The sequence below is a fragment of the Tachypleus tridentatus genome, chromosome 7 (assembly GCF_004210375.1).
Source record: "Tachypleus tridentatus isolate NWPU-2018 chromosome 7, ASM421037v1, whole genome shotgun sequence".
Taxonomy (NCBI): Eukaryota; Metazoa; Arthropoda; class Merostomata; order Xiphosura; family Limulidae; genus Tachypleus; species Tachypleus tridentatus.
Genome location: NC_134831.1, coordinates 43,527,635 through 43,549,573, shown reverse-complemented (window position 1 = coordinate 43,549,573; position 21,939 = coordinate 43,527,635). Strand labels below are relative to the sequence as shown.

The 21,939-nt window shown below is 34.0% G+C and overlaps 1 long non-coding RNA gene across 1 annotated transcript in view; it reads left to right on the top strand.

Moving 5' to 3' along the window:
- Window positions 1-16,800, top strand: part of LOC143255538 (uncharacterized) — a 42,840-nt gene extending 26,040 nt beyond the window's left edge. Inside the window, exon 3 of the long non-coding RNA XR_013030697.1 lies at window positions 16,265-16,800. This is a non-coding gene — a long non-coding RNA (uncharacterized LOC143255538). The remainder of the gene's footprint in view (window positions 1-16,264) is intronic.
- The last annotated feature ends 5,139 nt before the right edge of the window (window positions 16,801-21,939 follow it).

Sequence of the window (21,939 nt, the reverse complement as noted above, 5' to 3'; positions counted from 1 at the left end):
CTTATCACATCTATCGGATCCATATTTTCCATGAATAACAGGATGTAAAAAATTATAATAACCACGAGTTTCAGTTCAAAATTTTCAAGTTACACGGGACATAAAAGTAAGGTATAGCCATATTCATTAAATCCAGATTTTATACGTTCTACATATTATAAATACGTTTTTCAAGTTTACATTTTTCATATCCGAAAGACTGTACAAACGCTTACTAGCAGCTGTCTCCAACTCAAGATTTGTAGTGTTCAAAAGACTGTTGTAAACGACTATAAGCACAAGTTTGAGACATTAACATCCGAGTTCAATAAGTTGGAAGAACAGCTACTAATCATTAATTATAAAACTACTATAAGCACGAACTTGAAATCCAGAATTTCCAGATTCAATAGGATGGAGATCAGCTAATGACCATGATTTTCATGTCTTGATTTGATTTTCGAAGTTCAAAACGACTTAAAAAGCAGCTACTGATCACGAGTTTCAGGCCCAGATTTTGATGTTTCGACAGGATGTAGAAAAAAATACTAAGTAGCATTTTACTGTTCAGACATTTTACTGTTCAGATTTTAAGGGTTTAGCAAGAGTTAAAAACTATTATAACTCCATCCTTAATATCCAGTTCTTCCAGTTTCAATATTATATAAAACACTACTTTTACCGCACTCTTTTGTTTCATATTTTTCAGTATCAACAAGAAATTAAAAATATTTTTAACTATAATTTTCATTTCTACAGGATATGAACATTAAAATACTGATCATGATTTTCAGGTGCAAATTTTGCAGCCTAAATGAGGTGTAGAAAGCATCTACTAACTTAACTTTTAACCAAATCCACGTTGAAAACAACATAGAACAATTACTAACCATGATTCTGAAACCAAGAATTTTCTAGTTCAACAGTACGTAATAAAAACCTTCTGACCACTAAATTCAGGTTTATATGTTTAAGGTTCAACAGATTATAAAAAAACGTGTGTAATTGTATTCTTCAGTTCCATGCCTTCCCAGTTCGTCATTATGTTAAAAAATATATAAGCAAAAGTTTGTAGCTACCTCTTCATCATTTTTAAGGAAAACTACTATAAACATATTCATCACGTCTATATCTTCTAGGTTATAAAACAAATATAATAACCACGATTTTCAAGTTTTGATATTCAAGGATCAACTGGATTTTAGAAAACACATAGATTTCCAGGTTCAACGCGAAAAAAATATTTCTCCAGGTCGATATTATCCTAGTTAAAAAGTATTTAAAGGATGACTCTAGAAACGATTTTTAAGTCCGGATTTTACTGCTGAAATAAGTAGAAAACAAATATAAATAATATGTTTTAGTTCAGAATTTTAAGTTACTTAAAGACATGAAAATCATATACAACCACATTCATCATGTCCATAATTTTCTGATTCAGTAAGACGTAAGCAAACGACTATAAGCATTATTTTCAAATTCTCAACTTCCAGGTAAAACAGGATGTGAAAAGCAGCTTACAAATACGAATTTCATGTCAAAATTATCAAGAATGAACAAAGTATATATAATGAGAGCGTTTGATTCCAAGTTCGACAGATTGAAAGAGGAACTAATGATAGTATTTTTTTTTCAAATCTTAAAGGTTCAACAGCATATAAAATAATACTTTTACTAAATTCTTCAAGTTCTTACTTGCCATATTCAACAGGATGTGGAAAAATAGATAAAAACCAGTTCAGTTTCAGGTGCTCAAGTTGAACAAGATTTTATAAAAGAACTTTAATTAAATACTAATTTGAAGTTTATGTTTCCTAGGCCCCATCGAATGGAGAAACAGCGAATTACCACAATTTTCAGGCCCATATTGTCTAGGTTCAAAATGATTTAAAAACCAGCTAAGAACCAAGAATTTAACGTCCGGAATTTTAACATTTAAAAGAATTATATAAAAGAACTATAGATAGTGAATTTACTATCTCTATTTTCAGGATTATAAACAACTGTAAATCATAATTTTCAGGCTCCTATTACTCCCCTTAACATAGCCTATAAAAACTGCTTGTAAAGATTTTAGGTCCGTATTTATTATACTTTCGATAGGATATAAAAACAACTGTTGCACATGACTATCAGGTCGAGATTTTTCAGTTTTAACTGGATTTTAAAGTGGTTGTTGTCATGATTTCTCGTGATTATTTTAGCTGAAACAAAATAAAATAATCGTGACCATGATTTTAAAATTCAGATTTCCAAAGTTGTACAAAAGTTTAAAAATGGCTACTGACCTTGGTATTCTGTTCCAATTTTCCAGGCTCAACAGGATGTAAAAAAAATAATTATTGATCATGATATCAGGTCCAGAGTTTCAAAGTTCAAAGGATATAAAAATACTGTATAGCTAGATCCACATTTTTCAGATTCAACATGATGTTAAGAAACGATTAGAAACACTATTTTCTGGTCCAAATTTTCCTTATTCAACGACATGTAAAAAAACAACCTATCATAACCACTCTCCTCGTGATGAGATTTTTCAGGTAAAGCTGGATGTTATAACACTCATATAACTGATAATTTTTAGCTAAACTTTTTCAACTTCAACAGGTTGTCAAAAGCATTCATTGAGTACGATTTTTCTATCCAGATTTTCCAGGTTCAACAGGATGTAGAAAATCAACTACTGAACAGGATTTTTAGGTCTATCTTATTCTAGTTTGAAAAAATATAGAAAACAGTTCGTAACCACGATTTTTAAGGTAGAAAGGGATTATATATAAAAAGCTACTCATCACGATTTTCTGGTTAGAATTTTATAGGTTCAACAGCCTGTAAAAGAGTAATTACTGGCCATAATTTTCAAGTCTAGATTTCCAAGACTCAAGAGGAAATAAATAGCTAGTATATTCATATTATTCAGATTCATATCTTCTAGATCCACCATGATGTTAAAAATAACTATAAACACATTCTTTTTGCCTAGATTTTCCACGTTCAACAAAATAAAAAAAAATTCTATAATCACTTTCTTTTGGACCAAATATTAGTTGAGAAACAGAATGTTATAAAACAACTATAGCCATGATTTTCTCTTCCGGATTTTCAACGTTCTACAGGATATAAAAAAAAAACAGCTACTAACCACGATTTTCAGGTCCAGATTTTCAAGGTTCAAAAAGACATAGAAAAACTAATAATTGCGATTTTTTGGTCCAGATTTTTAAGGTTAAATGGAATGCAGAATAAAACTACTAGCTGTGACTTTCAGGTCCACACTTCCTGTTGAACAGCTCGCTAACTGTTTTTATATTCAAGTGAGTGTATTCTTGTCATGACGAATTCTCAAGTGTAATTTAAAGATTTATCAAGTTTGACTAAGTCTGCCATTAACTCAGATATCAAGTTTTAGAGAAGAAAGTTCGGTTTTCATGCAAATCTCCACAGAAATACTTCAGGTGAAAACTTCAATAACGAGATACTGAAATTAGAATTTTCGGCCTGAACAATACCTTATTATACATTAGTTAAACGGTTTAGTCAGAGCCCCAAGGAATTAGTAATGGACGTCTCTAATTTTAAGCAATTGTTCATAGAGAAAATAGACGGTCAGCTGCATCCTCAAGAGCCTTACCAATCTTATTGAAATGAATGTCAGGTTTAATTATCACTTCTTTCATAATGCCTATACAAGTAAAATTCACCTCTTAATCTGCAGTCTGATACGTTATATCAGTTACCATACCCAGCTCGGTGAAGGACTAAAACTTCGATATACACACAATAACTTTAGTTGTTCTTCAGATGTTGCCTAAATCACCACCATCGTAATCATTAAGCTTCTTTCAGTTTAATTGGGAACTGATTTAAGGTTACCTAAGAAATTGTTATAACCAAGATTATTACACTTTAATGTAGTAAATCAAATTTGTTTAAAAATATGATTTTTATCTGTTGTTTTTATACAAAGCCACCTTTTAACACCATGTAATGTTTTCATTGCTTATAGATTCAAGTATATGCGCCATAGTGTGGACTAATGATATACGTTAGGTAAGATCTGTAATAAGTATTTGTACTGAATATACTTTAGGTAAGATCTGTAATGAGCATTTGTATCGAACTCTGAGCTCTGATTCTGATCTTCTTTTGTTATCCAGGTTCTTGATCCATATTTTGATTAGCATCACACTGAAAGAACGTTTAAAATGTACTTACAATATAATTCTGGAATCTTTCGTCGTAAAATTCTAATTAAAAAACGGTTAAAAGGTTTGACGAAGATTATTAAAAACATCAGATATTCAATTTGTAACCTGTTTCTGTTACTCATGTTTAATTGAATAACCAACCACTAAAATTTATTTTCATCATATTTTTTGTAGTTCAGTAATATGTTTTATTGTAAGAGCTTCCTCGTTTTGCCTGGTTAATAAAATGTAGGTTTTAGACGTGTTTGTCGTAAATCTGATTACGTAACAGTTTCTTTCAGTCATTTTTACTGTTTCGCTTGAGTGAGACTCGTTTGTTCAGAATACAAACCAATAATAAAGCAAATAATAAAGCTTACTCATCTGAGCTGTATTCAACTCAAGACCCCGAATTTTAGCATTATAAGTCCTTGGTCATAATGTTGAGCCGTAGGAAGCATATAAAGGATGGAAAATAAATTTCTACTTTGCTATCAATTGTAGAAATTATAGGGTTAGAGAGAATAACTACAAAAGTACATTTATTTAGGTTCCGGTTGCAGAGAATGGACAAAAACTTCACACGTTTTACTGTGTACAAAAAAGAAAACAATTCAACAAGAAAACGGGAAAGAAGGTTATCTATACTTCTATTTGTCATTATTTTATCACATCCCCAAATTTTCACTCCCATATTGAGTACAAATATACTCTTATCATCTGGATTAATAATAATTTTCATAGAGCCAGGCGTGGCCTAGCCGTTAACGCCAAACTGTGAACCCAAAGGAACATGTTGCTTCTCTTTAAGCCATGAGTACGTTATAAGAGTGACAGTCTAATTTTATTACAGTACACCATGAAATGGCGGTGGGTACTGTGGACTATTTGCCTTTCCTCTATTACACCAATTTAAAGTTGGAGCACCTAAGATATGCAGAAAGTCCCTGTGGCGATTATTCGTATCAAAGAAACATAGATTATTTTCATCACTTTAATGTTTGTATATCTTGGTCTAACGAGTTATAATGCTTAATGTTTGTATACCTCTAAGACCAAGGTTGTTTAACGGGTTATAATGCTTGATGTTTGTATACCTCTTAGATCAAGGTTGTTTAACGGGTTATAATGCTTGATGTTTGTATAACTTTCATACCAAGGTTTGTTTGACGGATTATATTGTTTAATGTTAGTATACCTTTAAGACCAAGTATTGTTTAACGGGTTATACTGCTTAATGTCAGTATACCTTTAAAAACAAAGATTGTTTAACGGGTTATATTGCTTAATGTTAGTATACCTTCAAGCCCAAAGATTGTTTAACAGGTTATACTGCTTAATGTTAGTATACCTATAAGACCAAGGATTGTTTAACAGGTTATATTTTAAAGTATTCGTGCTTCGGTATTGTACTTTTAATGTGAAATTTGTATGACACACTAATCAAATCCAAGTATTCACATAACACGTTTTCAACATATAGGATAATTTATAGAGATTGAAAATTTAAGCATTCGTGTAATGATTCGAGATACAAAAGTGAGAACTGGATACCAAAGACATAAGATATTTTTATTTCCATATTACGTCAACAAAATTACATTTTTTTCCAGATATACAATTAGTATCTCCAGTTACTTGATATTATACGAATTTTTAGAAATAGAATATTTTGTGCTTTGTACATATTATTATTGTTATCTGACTTTGCTTCTGCTGGTAAATGATGAAACTAAAATTCTCTTTTCCAATAAAGGTTACCAACAACAACAGCAATACTTCTTATTTAGTTATTTTATTTAAGCTTCACGCATCACTTTGTATACACCCAATGGTGAAAAATATATGTTATCTAGAGTATTCGTAAAAGCAGTTACAAGTATCGTGTTTTGTAATGAATTAAACGCAAAGAAAACAAACATCCAATAAAAATATCCGAGTGAAAATGATTGCAATATACAAGATATGATTTGATTAGTTTCTACATGACACAAAAATGAAGAATGACTTGCAAATGGCAGATGAAAGTGGTTTGAAAATAGTATAGAAGTTAGTTTTATTAAACGCAGATTAACGAGAGCATATTTAGCTTTTATACATGACTCTTTTTTTTTTTTTAATATAAAAGAGTGTAATCATGTTCAGATGTTATAATTCTAAAAGTTAGGCTTCACATTAACGACATAATGATGCTCATCTCATGAGGTTGATATTCACATTGCTTAGCAAGATTCTCACCTTATCTAGTTAGGCTTCACACTTCCGGAAAACTAATAACGATTCATACTTTATCTAGTTAGGCTTCACATTGCTGGAAAACTAATAATAATTCATACTTTATCTAATGGTTTTTAAATTGGCATCCATTAATCCCCATAACATATGTAATTGAATAATGAATCTCCAGTGATTATTACAGCAAATATAGGATAAAGTCTTGGACAACTGTTTTTTTTTAAAGAGTGAATATACAGAATATTATTTTTTAACTAAATTAACTCCTTAGAGAAATCAATTTAACAGTAAGAGAAACATCATTGTGTGGAATTTAAAAGTTCGTATCTCCGATAAACAATAAACAAAATGGGCACTTTTTTCAAGGATTGTTTATCCTGCGACTTTTGGTTCATTTCATGCTCACTGTGGCCAAGATGTTTCTTTCCATATTACATTATAACCGTAAGAATTCTGGTTTCTCACATTTTTGCTCCCTAGCAACTAATATAATACTGTACTAGGTTGACTGTGATATTGTTATTTTTAGTGCAGATGTCATCAGTGCAATTCGTTCTCTCCCTGTGCAAAATACAACAAAAATTAAATTTAATTTGCTCTCGTGAGTCTTGAGTGAGTCATATCGCGTGGTATGTTGAAAATAAATTTTAATAATAACCCAAAGTAGTTAAATACTTAACAAAATTTTTGCTTGCTTAGTTTGTTTTGAATTTTGCGCAAAGCTACACGAGGGCTATCTGCGCTAGCCGTCCCTAATTTAGCAGTGTAAGACAAAGGCAGCTAGTAACCACTACCCACCGCTAACTCTTGGGCTACTCTTATACCAACGAATAGTGGGATTGCCCGTGACTTTATAACGCCCCCACGGCTGAAAGGTGTGACGAAAAGTCGAACAAGCGACCCACGGATTACGAGTCGAGTGCTTTATCAACCTGGCCATGCCGGGCCCTGCATGCTCAATATAAAAACTTTACAAAATCTATTATATTTTCCCACACAGAACATACGGCAACACAATGTAATATGTGCTTAGTATGGATGATATATAAAAAATATCCGGCACTGCATATGTTACTTGTCATACCAAAGATAAGTACTGTAAATCTAAACGACGACAACAAGAATCGGCTATAATCTTACTTCTGATGCTCTTTTTTGTTATTGTTGGAAGCAATACAGACAAAAGTAAGGTGTCTCTGATGTGTAATGTGTAAATCACGTGATGTTGTAGATAGACAAATTTGGCTTGAGGCAGGACACGAGATATGGGTTAATCGTGCTCGTTTGTTGTGATGTGATATACTGCGGGCTAGTTTTTAACTCCCTCCTGCGGGTGTCTCAAGTAGTAAAACCAGAATAGGCATTCCTGAATCATAACATACGTGATATTCCGAATAGCCACGTTTTAACTGACCGAGGAGAGAGACAAAAGAAACATATCATTCGTAAACTGCTTGTGTTATTAACCCTAAAGAAAAACATTATATCATAAAACAATATAATTCATGTTTTTAATAACATGTTATTTCCTGCTTATTCTTTTTCTGCTACTTTTGTATTCTACCATTATAGTTACCATGAAAACCTCAGTTTATTAAATCGAAGTTTAATCCAAATTTTAAAAATCTCAGTACATTAAAACGAATAAAAATGTTTATTTTTATAAACAAACCAAGACAAGACCTAGGTTTTAAGAAACTTATATACTGGAAAATATCAATATCTATTTTAATGAAACTGTCTTTATAATACCAGTCAAACTTTGACTTCTTACTTCTAGATGCAATGTTATCTGACACGTTGGTCTTCTTCGAGGGATTTGAAGTGCTGGGTATTTCTAGGTGCCTGGCGCATACAGAAAACACCAACTGTCAACTATCAGAAGCTTTACTACTCAAGATGCTTATTTCTTCCATAAATATGAAACTTATGTTGAAAAATATGGATAAGTACCTTATGAAGACTGGTATATTCAGGAATAACTTTTATATTTTCCTTTATAACTCCGTCTATTTTCGCACTTTTGGAGCAGGCCCTACGTCTTTCATTCCTCCATTACTTGAACTGTTGTCATAGTATTGAATGTTACATTTTTTCTGGACTCATGTAAACCTGCAGATTTTTTCAGAACGGACTTGGGATGACCTTCGTTACCACTGTCGCTACTAGTTGAACCTTGGCTGGTCAACGACCCTGACCTGGTAACATTTGCAGAGCGTGATTTTTCAGGAGAAAAGGCTCCAAATGATCCAATTGACCTTATCAAAACGTGAGAGCCATCCAAAAGGTCCAGACGATGTCCAGGAGTCGGTCCAGTTTTTTGTTGCACAGTTGGTATTCTGGTACTAGGGTTGCCGTAACGGCCAAACACTTTATGCAACAAGCCGTTATGGATTTGGGGGTCGCCATTTCCTGCTCTCTCAAGCCATCGGCCGTAAGAGACTGCCGGAGCCCAACCCCCATTTGTCTGACTTTCCTCCTTACAAAAGGATTCTGCACGTGGTAGTAACCGTCTGGAAGCAGTTCGTCTCTCTAGAACATATCCCTTTGCAGAAGATGGAATCATAAAACTGCTTCTCCCAGTTCCTTTTCGATTAAGCCAAAGATTATTTGATGTAATTCCTTGATTTACTGACTTTTCTCTTGGTAAATTTTTTACAGCAGAATCGTTTACAAGATACTGACGATCTCCAACAATGGGAAGTGTGTTGGTTGATATTTCCTTTTTCATCGAAGACAAAAGCATTGCCGGTTGTCGTTGTCGAGCTTCAACTGGCTTGTGTTCTCTACCGTTGCGCGTTGCAGCAACTAGCACTTGGCTTTGAGAATTTGGTTTAATCTGTTCCTGGACTTTAACTGAAGAAAGGTAGTCGTGTGAAGGTTTTTTCTGTGAGATGTTAGACATCAAATCAACAAAAAAGTGTTCACTTAATTGACTAGATAAATTACCCTTTAATGTCACTTCTTTTGAAGAGTTTGAATCAAGTGGTGGTTTAGAAGTGAAAAGTTTTTCAATGTTAGAAGCTTTCTCTGGACTTTCCGGGGTTTTAACTTTCCCTGAATAATCTTTCGTAGGCACCTTGTCTTTCAGATGATAAACAATATTCAGAGGCTCTAACGACTTGAATTTATTTGGATGACTGCTGTTGTTATTAGCTACTGAGATTTCTGAAATTTTTCCTACTTTTAAAGACATTTGTGTGTTATTTTCAGAGGATGACTTGTTTTGGTTGATTTCATTTCTTTTCGATAAAATATCTGATAGACGTTTTCTAAAAGATTCTTCTCCAACAAGAGTTTTCTGCTTATTAAAAATTGGCGTTTTTCCAACTCTCGTTCTAGAAGTAAGCTGGTGGTAAAGACGGTACAGTCGCATGGCTTCAGCAGCAGTTTCACATCTCCACACTTTAGCCACTAGAGAGCCATCTCCTTTGATCACCCAGACAACAGCACGAGGACAGTCTGGAGGAAGATAACAGAACACCATACCGTTCAGACTTACCTTGTGGTCAACATCATTGTCATTCTCATTATACGTAAAATTCAGTCCATCTTTGTCCAGCCGCAAGTTGAACCTTCGCTGTGCAATAGGTTGATATCTAGCAGCAGTTGTTACTGAGCTCACACACTGAGATAGAGAAAGTTCGGTGAGAGGACCATTCACTGAGGCTGAGCCTAAACACTCAACAACACAATCAACCTTCTCAGACATTGCTATTTTCACATGTCATCTACTATGCTTAAAATAAACACGTAAAATAGTATGTTTTTTCCATAGCAGTTTGAGATAACACTTAATTCAGTAAATGCACTTGACAATTCCAAGTTATATTAAAGTCAGACAATTTTACACAAAGTACACGTGAAACCTTTCTCAAGTGGTTTGTTATACGAATTAAAGTTTCTCTGTGCTAAATGACTGAATCGTCCTACAGAATAACTGCGTGATTCTCCGGAGGCGGACGTTCACATAAAGCAGGTTTTCTTTTCAGGTACGCATGCGTACCTAGCACGTTCAAGCAGTACACTGTACACATACCCTCAGGCCGTAGGTCAAAACAAAGCGAGTTGTTGCCCGGTTAACCTAGAGAAATAATAAGATCTCACGTCATTCCTGTATTCCTACTAACATAGCAAGTGGCTAGGAAGAAGCTCGGAGGGATATTATATTTCTGAATATTCATTCCGCATTCACACCAGAGAGATTCGGACACGTTTCATTCAGTATATTTTACCATACGTGAAATTTAATGACAACTTGTTCTTTACAGCTTTTGTTTCTTCTTTTTTTCATAATTTACGTATTTGTGGTCGTTAAGCATATTAAGTTAAAATCTAAAGAAAAAACAGCTTTCATTGGTAGCACGGTTTAGTTATTTAGATTTTTTCTCCTCTTACCATTGGCCTATACACTACTTCTTTTTTAAAGGCTGCAAAAGAAATAGCACAAGAAAACCTGTGGTATTTCTAAAACCCTTTACTTTAGGGGCTTTTATCGCAAACGATTAAGATGTTTATCAAGACATAAATCCATTTTCATGTAAAAACATGTGAATAAATCCTAATCATAAGCTGTTAAATTTTAAAGTCTGATTTCAAAGAAACACAACCAACCCTAATTTCCAACTCTAATACAGATGTTATCTACGTACATTTATATACACACAAGAATGGGAATATTTTTCTGCTCTTTCTCCATGAAAAATATATAATGGAACAAAGAACTGACATAAAAAATAAGTAAATTAAATCAATAATCATTTATTTTTCACATTAAACAGTGTTGAGTTACGTGTGTAAAGATTACTGGTAAAATTCGACTCTGATTTTGATTTTATAACCTGAAGCTTCAGGTTATATTAACGAAACAATTACTCGCGTACCATTTCTTTTATGATAAAAGGTGAAAGAATATGCAATATGTTAAGCAGTAGGGCTATTTAGGTAAAGCTGAGGAACTGCCACCCTTTGTTTGATAAAATTTGTTTATTTTGGTAACTACAAATAAATATGTGTATTTGCGCTATTTCAATGGCTATATAAAATATGAAAAAAATCAGACTAAATATTTTCGAAATAGGCAGATTTCTTACACTTTAACTCTTTAAAAAATCAAATCCACGGATCTAACTATTTCAGATCTCAATAAAAGTTGCCCTTCCTTATGAATCTTAAATGTAATTTTTGCGACGATTCATCAGATCATTTGCGATACACCCTTGTGTGTAGTGATCCCTCACAGACAGTCGACAAATTAATGTTGAGCTTTGATTCTTTCTTTATCCTAAACTCGATAAGTTGGTTCCATAAATAAAATGACCAGTGCAACTGTTCGTTTCTCTGTAGTTTTTTTTATTCTTCCCACAACTGAGTAAGAAGCAACTCAGCATCAGAAAGTTCTAAATCACAAGCTCAAGTATCGAGTGCAGGAAACCTTGTAAACAAGCAGTTTAAACGAACACGAATTGCATTAGCCTTTTATTTAGAAGAACCAGCTTCGTAGAAATATATTTACATGTTTGAACAGTTTCTACAATTAACGCTATTTATACCGCTTCAACATTCTTTAAAATTTTAATGGCCCTTCCATTCTGTTATAAGTTTGAGATTTCGCGCAAAGCTACACGAGGGCTATTTGCAGTAGCCGTCCCTAATTTAGGAGTGTAAGACTAGAGGAAAGGCAATCTAGGGCTACCCTTTTACCAACGAAAAATGGGATTAATCGTCACATTATAGCAACCCCATAGCTGAAAGGGCAAGCATGTTCGGTGCGAGGGGGATTCGAACCCGCGACCCTCATATTAGGAGTTGAACGCCTTAACCCATCTTGCCATACCGTGCTTCTGTCATAAACTCATTTGTTAACGTTATGTCCAATCATTGATATATCTTGCTTGGTTATCGAAATATTTCAGTTCCTTCACTTACAAGCTCAATACATATTTTAAAATATTCATTTATTTACTACTCAATAACCTATGTCAAACTAGTATTTTAGTATTATAAACTTTACTGAACAGCCGATATCAAACTAATCAGTCAGTTGCAAACTTCACTGAACAATTGATATAAACAAGTTTTCCAGATGCAAGATTTATTACCCAATTAACATTACACCAGTCATTAACTTATTACTTAGTAGCGAGTATAAAACTTATAATTCAGTTACTATCGTGTTTAAAAATAGTAAGTTTAAATTATATATTTTTATTAATGGTGGCCCGGCGGCCAAAAAAGATTTCCACAATCTTTTGGACCCGGCGTGGCCAAGCGTGTTAAGGCGTGCGACTCGTAATCAGAGGGTCGCAGGTTCGCATCCCCGTCGTACCAAATATGATCGCCCCTTTCAGCCGTAGGGGCGTTATAATGTGACGCTAAATCTCACTATTCGTTGGTAAAAGAGTAGCCCAAGAGTTGGCGGTGGGTGGTGATGACTAGCTGCTTTCATTCTAGTCTTACACTCCTAAATTAGGGATGGCTAGCACAGATAACCCTCGAGTAGCTTTGTGCGAAATTAAAAAAACAACAATCGTGGCCTGGCATGGCCAAGTGGTTAAGGCACTGGACTCCTACTCTTAGGGTAACGGGTTTGAATCCCTATTACACCAAACATATTCACCACTTTCAGTCATGGGGGCATTATAATGTATAGTCAATCCCACTAATCGTTAGTAAAAAAATGTAGCCCATGAGTTGGTGGGGGTGACTAGCTGACTTCTCTCACTGCTAAATTATAGACAGCTCGCACAGATAGGCCTCGTGAAGCTTTGCGAGAAATTCAAAACAAATAAATACATTCATTAATCGTAATGGTTTTAAATGTGAGGTTAATTATCAGCATTAATAAATTAATTTTTACGTATGGCAAAGCCATAAACGTTTCAACATGGAATCATTGAGTAAACACGGATGGTTACGACCAAAAGTTATAAAACCATATGTAAATGAGAATTAAATATAATTCCATCTATATATTACAGTTTGTACCGTCTCACTAAGTTCAGTGAACCCATATAGCAAATCAAAGCACCTACTATACTTTATTGGTCCTATAACAATATTTTTTTCTGTCTGTACGTTAAGTTACCAGGACTTAACACGATGTGTCTCGGTTAATAAGCTTGTTTATGCGGCACGTGATATTTTAATACATTTTTCGTAAACAATCAGTACTGTATGGTGACAGACACAATCACTGTTTAAACTCAAATAATCACCTTTGTTCTTTACTCGTTATTTTCATTTTTCTCAATTTTAATAAATCTAGATAGCAAGGAAAACCAGTTTCACTTACAAGTTAGATCTTCATTCTATCAAAACCTCTGTAAAGAGTTGATCATTTACTCTTTCAGAGAATAAAAAAGATTCTAACCATACGAGCAAAAGATTGCTGTTTATGAAATGTTGAGCAAATGTTAGCAAGCGCTAGCTGTCTCTCATTATTAAAGTGAAGAACTAGGAACAACAGCTGATCAACAGTACCTGCCTCCAGCTCGTGGGTCACTTTAATAAAAAAGATTACGTATGGCTCAAATGTGATCAACGCGAGTGTTTTTGTTTCGTTTTAACAAGCTCGGTTTCACAGTCTGATGTTAGCTGCTGAGGCTTTCTTGTTTCATGAACAAAACAAAAAACAGCACTGTTTTATGTATGATATGGTTTAATTAAAACGTTCCACCACTTTGACCTTGTTGACCTTGAAATCATCCTACTTACTGTCAATACTAAGTCCTGCTTCATGAACACAATAAGTTATCCAAAACCACATTTTGTTACTATTCAGTATGGTTTGGTGTGTTAAGAATTTCTCACAAAGCTACAAGAGGGCTATCTACGTTGCCCATTCATAATTTAGCAGTGAAAGACCAGAAGGAAGATTGGTAATCATTATAACCCACCACCAACTCCTGGGATACTCTTTTACCATCGAACAGTGGGATTGAATGTAAAATTATTACACCCCCACGGCTGAAAGGGAGAGCATGTTTGGGGTGACAGTTTGCGAGTCGAGCGCCCTAATCACCTGTCCATGCCAGGCCTCGCTACATGTAGATTCCTACACTGAATTTTTAAATATTACATCAGTTGCAAGCAGTTAAAGAAAGTTATGGAACTAGGCTCGAAAGAGAGTCCCAATTTCAACTCCATATCTATGGCAATTATCAATATTTTTTGAATGAAAATAGAGATTCATAGCTTGAGAAAATAATGTAGCCACTATTTCTAGCCTAGTTCGATTATTTCCTTAGAGTCCCGAATTTTAGGCCTGAAAATATAAACCTTGAACATTAATTTAACTAATATTTGTACTTTTTTGACGTTTCCCATTCTTCTTTTTAAATCAACAATTTTAAATTACCTTATTTTACAGAGAATAAATTTTGAAATTACATACGTGCATATGCATCCAATTGAATGTTACACGTTTTTCAACAGTCCACTGCTGCGTTGGATTTCCTCCCACCTCACTCATCTACTACTTTTGAGCCAGGTGGTTTCGTGACTGAGATTTTTTGTGCAAACACGCATTTAATTAAGAAGGGAAATGTGTATGTTTTATTATAGCAAAAAACAACAACAACACATTGCGCTATTTGCTGAGTCTACCGAGGGGAATCGAACAAGGCAAGTAAAGAAAATCAGTGGAATAAATCACCACTCACCATACTAAAGAAATCTACTAAGGTCCGAGCTGCAAAAAGTGGAAAAATTGCAAAATTATCATTCCTATAATAAAAGTTTGTGTTTGTTTTTTATATAGGTTATAAAAGTAAGAATCATAATATGAATAACAAATGGATGAATTTTGAATTGTGTCTAACAATCGGAAAATCAGCATTTTTACTATTACCGGTATTTAAACAGTCTTAGCCTTTGAGATAGAAGGTTTTGAATTTTATTTCTAGAACAAGTCTATTAGAATTTTTGTGATATTCCTGGGCGAATCCTATTATAAACCACTGTCATAGTTCACAATAAATTATTATTTTTAAATGTATGTGCTTCTGTTTATTTTATCTTCTAAAGCTAATATTAAGACTTTCTGTATAAAATTAAACAGCATAAGAGTGCTCAAGAATTATTCTTAATCATTTATATACTTAAAATTGAAAGAAACACTGTTAAGTGCTACATAAGTTTCAATCAAATTCCAAAGATGTGGTTTAGTATTTTTACTCAAACTCATGTTTTACTGAGCTTCCAAGAAATATTTCTACTCATAACTATAGAGGAAACAGTTTAGTTGACGATTTTATCAAACATTTTGCATGTGTCTAGATTATATCGGCAACGTAAATAATCCCCATACAGCATTATATAGAATATTACTGTACATGCTGCGACATGATAGGACATGTTAGATCTGATTTTTTAAATGAAGCAGGCACCTAACTGTAAGGTAATGATAAATGATCTTATAAAACTGTACAGTGAGGATCGAAAGATCTTGTTTCTTATAACAATATGTTAGGCTTAACTTTTTGTTAAATGTAATGACAAGATATATTTAAAAACTACAGAAAGGAATAAAAAGTTACGTTTCTTAACTCTGTAATAACTGGAAGTGGTACAATAATGACAACGTATACTTAAAAAAACTAAAGAGTGAAAAAAACAAGTAACGTCTGACGTTGGTTAAAAATTGTATTTTTACACTCTATCTAAATATAACCCTATGTGTGGGTTTTGAGATGGATCGTTTTATAATATTCTTTTCCTTAGGTGCTTATAATAATAGGCGTAATTTGCGGGGGTAGATGTCCCACTTACTTTTTCAAGTGTGAAAATAATCATACCACCACTTTTTTAAAGTAAGGTATATTTTTTTTTGGCTAAACTATTTTCATTTTTGTTACTTTTAGGTAAAACCAGGAGTGATGATGGACGAATTTTGCAGTCGGACCATGGAGAAAATCACTTAACATTGTAGCTACCTCAATCTTGGCGCAGTTTTCGTGAAGTGTCGGCAACACAGGCAAGCAGTTTGTAACCAGCAGTTAAGGAAGGAGAAGGAAAAATGGTCCGTACAGTAAACAAAATATATGGTTTTGAAACATCATGATTTCACAACTGTAAATCTTAACATATACAGGGTAGCCCCTAAGTCCCTACCCATCCATATGTTATTATGTTATATTCAATTACGCATGTATTATAAATTTGTTTTTTTTCCTTCAGAGAAATATGGCCGATGTAAGCCCATGTTGAGGAAAATGTCTCACAGAACATGGCGTCGCATAATACTATGCAGCGAGAATGAGGGACAGCACACAGATACACTGGATACATAAGATATATGGAGGGGTAGGGACTTACGGGCCACCCATACTGCTGGCATTTTGCGTTGTTAGACTCAACCACTTATTTGAGTAGAGCTTCGAAAGATGAAAATAAGAAAAGGGAAAATAAAAAAAAAACTTTTTTAGCATTTAATAGGGAAAATGTGAACACTTTGAAATTAGCCTAAATACTAGCTGGTCAAAAGTTTAAGACCATACTGAAACGAAGCGTTAATCGGTAAACACGTAACGAAATTTAGTCATTTGTGTTCAAGCATTAGCGTTGTCAACTTCTCCCACTGACATCTGTGTTACATTGGGTAAAAACTATAGCAAAGGCTAAAACGTTGACAGAGTTTGAAAGTGGTAGAATTGTCGAGCTGCAAAAGCAATGTCTCTCTCAACGTGCCATCGCTGGTGAGATTGAGCGTAGTAAAACTGATGTTGCAAATTTCTTAAAAGACCCTGAGGGATACGGAACGAGAATTTCAGGTGGTCAGCGCAAAAAAATTTCGCCAGCGTTGAGCAGGAGGATTCGACGGGTTGTCCGGCAAGGCACCAGCCGGTCGTCGAACCAGATTAAGACTTTTACGAACGCAGAATGCAGCTCAAGAACAATAAAACGGCATCTATGAGAGAAAGGCTTTAAAAACCATAAACGTCTTTAAAGGCCACGCCTCCTTCCACACCACGAAACAGCCTGAGAAGCACCAAACAAGGGACGTAGACAAGTGGACGAAGGTCTTGTTCTCTGATGAGACAAAATTTAACCTGGATGGTCCAGATGGCTTCCAACGTCATTGGCGCGATAATGATATCCCACCGGAGACATTTTCTACACAACACAGTGGAGGAGGTTCCATCATGATCTGGGGTGCTTTCTCCTTCTATGGAACAATGGAGCTTTAGGTTATACAGGGGCGTCAAACAGCAGCTGACTACATTGGTATTTTGGAGAGAGCATCTTTATTGACTGAAGGACCTCGCTTGTGGGGAAATGACTGGATCTTTCAGCAGGACAATGCTGCAAGCCACAATGCCCGCAGGACAAAGGACTTTTTCTTGGCAAATAACGTGCTTCATTTGGACCATCCAGCGTGTTCGCACGAACTGAACCCCATTGAAAATGTTTGGGAGTGAATGGCAAGGGAAGTCTGTACAAATGGACGTCAATTCCAAATGGTGCATGATCTTCGTGAAGCCATCTAAACCACTTGGAATAACATTCCAGCCAGCATTCTGCAAACGCTTATATTGACCATGCCAAAGCGAATGTTTGAAGTTATTCATAATGACGGCCGTGCAACTCACTACTGAGACCTCTTGTTGGGCATTTTCTACCCTGTTTAGGACTTCTTTTTGATATGGTCTTAAAATTTTGACCGGCTAGTGTTTAGGCAAATTTCATAGTGTTCACATTTTCCTTATTAAATGCTAAAAATGGTTTTGATTTTTATTTTACCTTTTCTTATTTTCATCTTTCGAAGCTCTATTCAAATAAGTGATTGAGTCTAACAACGCAAAATGTTTCTTCTTTTTTTTTTTTTTTTCTTTATGTTTATTGGCCTTAAAAATTTGGCCAGCAGTGTATGTGGACAAAAGGATCTAACTGTATAAAGTTAGTGGTCTGTATTGCTAGTGTAAAACAAGAAATTAAGGACATTATTATAACTGATGAGAAAAGTTACTACAGGAACCGAATGATAGTTTTTTGAAAAGGAATATTTTAATCCTTATATATATTTATGTTTTAAGAAAGCAGTGCCACCTAGCCTTAACGTAGATTTTCGTTCATGTTTTGATTATCAGCTTTTATTGCACATTTCTGTATGATTGAAGCTTGTTTATAATTTTCACCACTAAAGTATTAATACATAAAGGAATAAAATCGTAAAACATAAAGTTATAAAGTTAAGAAATAATTGTCAAAAAATATTGTTCCATTTATTATACTAAAAAAATGAAAGTCTTCCATATGTGTGACTACTGCAAATGGAAGTAAATAAACGAATTATTATTTCTTGAACTTTGAAAATTCTTATGCCTGGATTTTCCTGTACCTAATTTGAATAAAGTGAGACAAATATGTGAAGCACAATAATAGAATGAGTAGAAATGTATATATTTCTTGGAACTCAGACAGGTTAAAAATAAAGAATTGGTGAAATTGTTCAGTAGCTATGAATAAACAATCATAGAGCTTTTAGTTGCAAGCTTACAGAAGTTGTAAACCTTCATGATGTTAAAGTAAGAGCTGGTAATAGGAATGTGTTTAGTTAACTGTTTTGTGAAATGCAGGTTGTAAGTTAAAATGTTAAAATATCTCCAAGAAGGACTATTATTTGATTTTTCGTCGTTTCTGTACATAATGTTTAAGTAGCAATATGTCCTTTAATTTTTTCATAGCTACATGTATAATTTACTTGTTTAATAAATTTACTTGATATAACTCAATATTCCTTTTACCCTTTATCAAATCTTGAGGAGGTTCCATATAGAAACCATTGTTTTATCTAAGATACAGATTATGAAACTAAAATGCATGAATAAATGGTTGCGTTATATTTACCAAAGAATTTTTGTTAAACCATCAAAATAGTGTTAAATAGACCAATGTTGTATTACTTTGAAATAACTTTTTTCATAAGGTGGACTGTTTTTATCCCAGCCATTTGATCAATACTCAACCACAACGATCCAGTGTTGGTTAGTTTAGAAGAAATGGTTTAATCTAGTGCATTAGATTCATCAATTAAAGCAAATGGTCTTCTGAAAATACTTCAGAAGAGGAAAACTATTCTAGGACTAATGATTGCCACTGAAGTGATAAAAGAATCAATGATCCTGATCATATATTTGTAAAAGCGAACACAAAACATTGTTCAAATACTTACTGCAAAGCTTTAACAAAGTACACAGTAAAGTAACAGGATTAATCAACTGCTCAAATATCCAGCCAGTACAAATAACACACTTGAGAAAACTCGTTACTGGTGAGACTGTTGCTCGCACATCAACATATTCTTTAGGTCAGTATAGAACTGAATATTACAATCTGCCAGAACAATGTTTTTAGACAGCAGTTTCCTAAATTTATACCTTTATACTTCCACGATCTTAGTGTTTTATGTCCTGATACCTTAGTAGTAAAAACAATGGACAAGTTTCTGACCAGAAAGACCTACAGACTTTTGAAAAATTGAAGAAAGTTCTCTAGAATGTAATTACATGTGCAGTTAGTCATGTTCATTTCAACATTCGCCTATATTGTCAGCACTGATGCTGTAACTTTCTCAAAGAGACGTGTTGCTGAATTCATACCTATGACCTTTTTGATTAGGATGATGTCCTTGTAAGGTTATTGTGAGTTGTCCCTACCTCACCTCCGAACTGAACCCCATTGAAAATGTTTGGGAGTGAATGTTAAGGGGAGTTTCACTGTTCTGAGAAAGTTGAAGATCTAGTTTCGTAATTTTAGGAAACATAATATTCTGATCAATGAAACAATTTGCCATATTCATCAATAATAACTTAATCACTTGGAAATTAAAACACTTTGCCAACAACTTATCACAGCAAATGACCACAGCAGGAATATTGTCGGATATTTCCTGTAGATAAGCAAAAAATAAACTATACATAATAAATTAAACTACGGTGAAAGAAAAACAGAGGCCTTGTTAGAATTGCATTGTAACGTATTTCTTTAGGTAAGTGCAGATATGCTTTAAATAACTTCCGTTTTCATAGTGGCTATGTTTATTCCATCTGTATATCAAGTCATGAATTTTCATAACAAGCGAATCGTTTTTGATACAGCCATAGTGTACAAGTCCAGGTCACAAAATCAATACTGTATAAGTTGTAGGAAATGTGAAGTTAGTAAGTAGTAATTTCATATGCTTTCAACAACTGAGATATATTACCATAACAAAGAGTACGAATATTAAATTAAAATCATTTAACACAGTGATGTCTGTTAAGGCTTTTTTTTTTTTCAAATGCATTTCAAACACATAACATTTTCAATATTTTATATTATACCAATCAATAAATTAGCAATTTGATGTATTGTGTTTCCCTCAAGTTAAGTCCAGCATGGCCAGGTGGGTTAAGACTTGCGACTCGTAATCTGAGGGTCGCAGGTTTGCTTCCCCGTCGCACCAAACACGATCGCCTTTTCAGCCGTGGGGGCGTTATAATGTGACGATCAATCCTACTATTCGTTGGTAAAAGAGTAGTCCAAGAGTTGGCGGTGGGTGGTGATGACTAGCTGCCTTCCCTCTAGTCTTACACTGCTAAATTAGGGACGGCTAGCGCAGATAGCCCCGTAGTAGCTTTGTGTGAAATTCAAAAACAAACAAACAAACAAACAAACCATAAAGTTGTCCTACGTATTACTAATGTAAGTGGTATTACTGTTTCATAAATTGTCTTTATACCTAAATATCGTGTAAAATGTAACAAGGCAAATCTGATTCTGTTGAAAGCACGCAATTAGAAAGTTTGAAGGTTGTAAAAGATTGTAAATGTTGATATAAGTATATTCAGTGGATATTTTGCATTAGTATAAGATAAAAATGGGGAAAATCAACACAGAAAAGAACCTTTTTATTTTATTGTAGTAAATACTTTCTTTTATAACACAGTTTCAGAGAAATGTTTCCTCATCACTCTTTTGAAACGGAAATTTCTCTCCTGCGTCTAATTTTCGTCTGTTGCGAGTGAGTGGACTCGAAATTCGTTCTGTTTAAACTATCATTTAGAAGGTTGGAAAAGAACTTCTAGAAGTAAATGAAAACAATAACGAGCTTGCTCTTGACGTAATTTCTTGTTTCGAACAAAAACAAATTACACAATAATGTTCATCCTTGTAAAATAAAGTACCTTTGTAGAAAAGAATCCAGAGATCAAAGTTCAACAAATTGTGTCTGGAAGAATTGAGATTATAATGAAAGTAACGTTTGAAAATACTGTGGAACCTACTCTCTAGACCAGCTGTGTAAATACTTGGGCCCTGGCCTGAGCTGTAATTGTCTGTGACATGTGGGAAATTTTCTAGAGAACCATATCGTGACGTAAGGTCACGAAAAGGACATTAAATGTGAAGGTGGGGAAGTATTTGGATGATAGTGTTATTGTTTTATGTCCAGAAATGGAGTAGGGTTCTCACGTTATCATAAAGTAGTTTCATATATGCACTCACAAAGAATATCATACAGAGTACAAATAAAAAAAGTGAGTTTAGAGAACTGCAA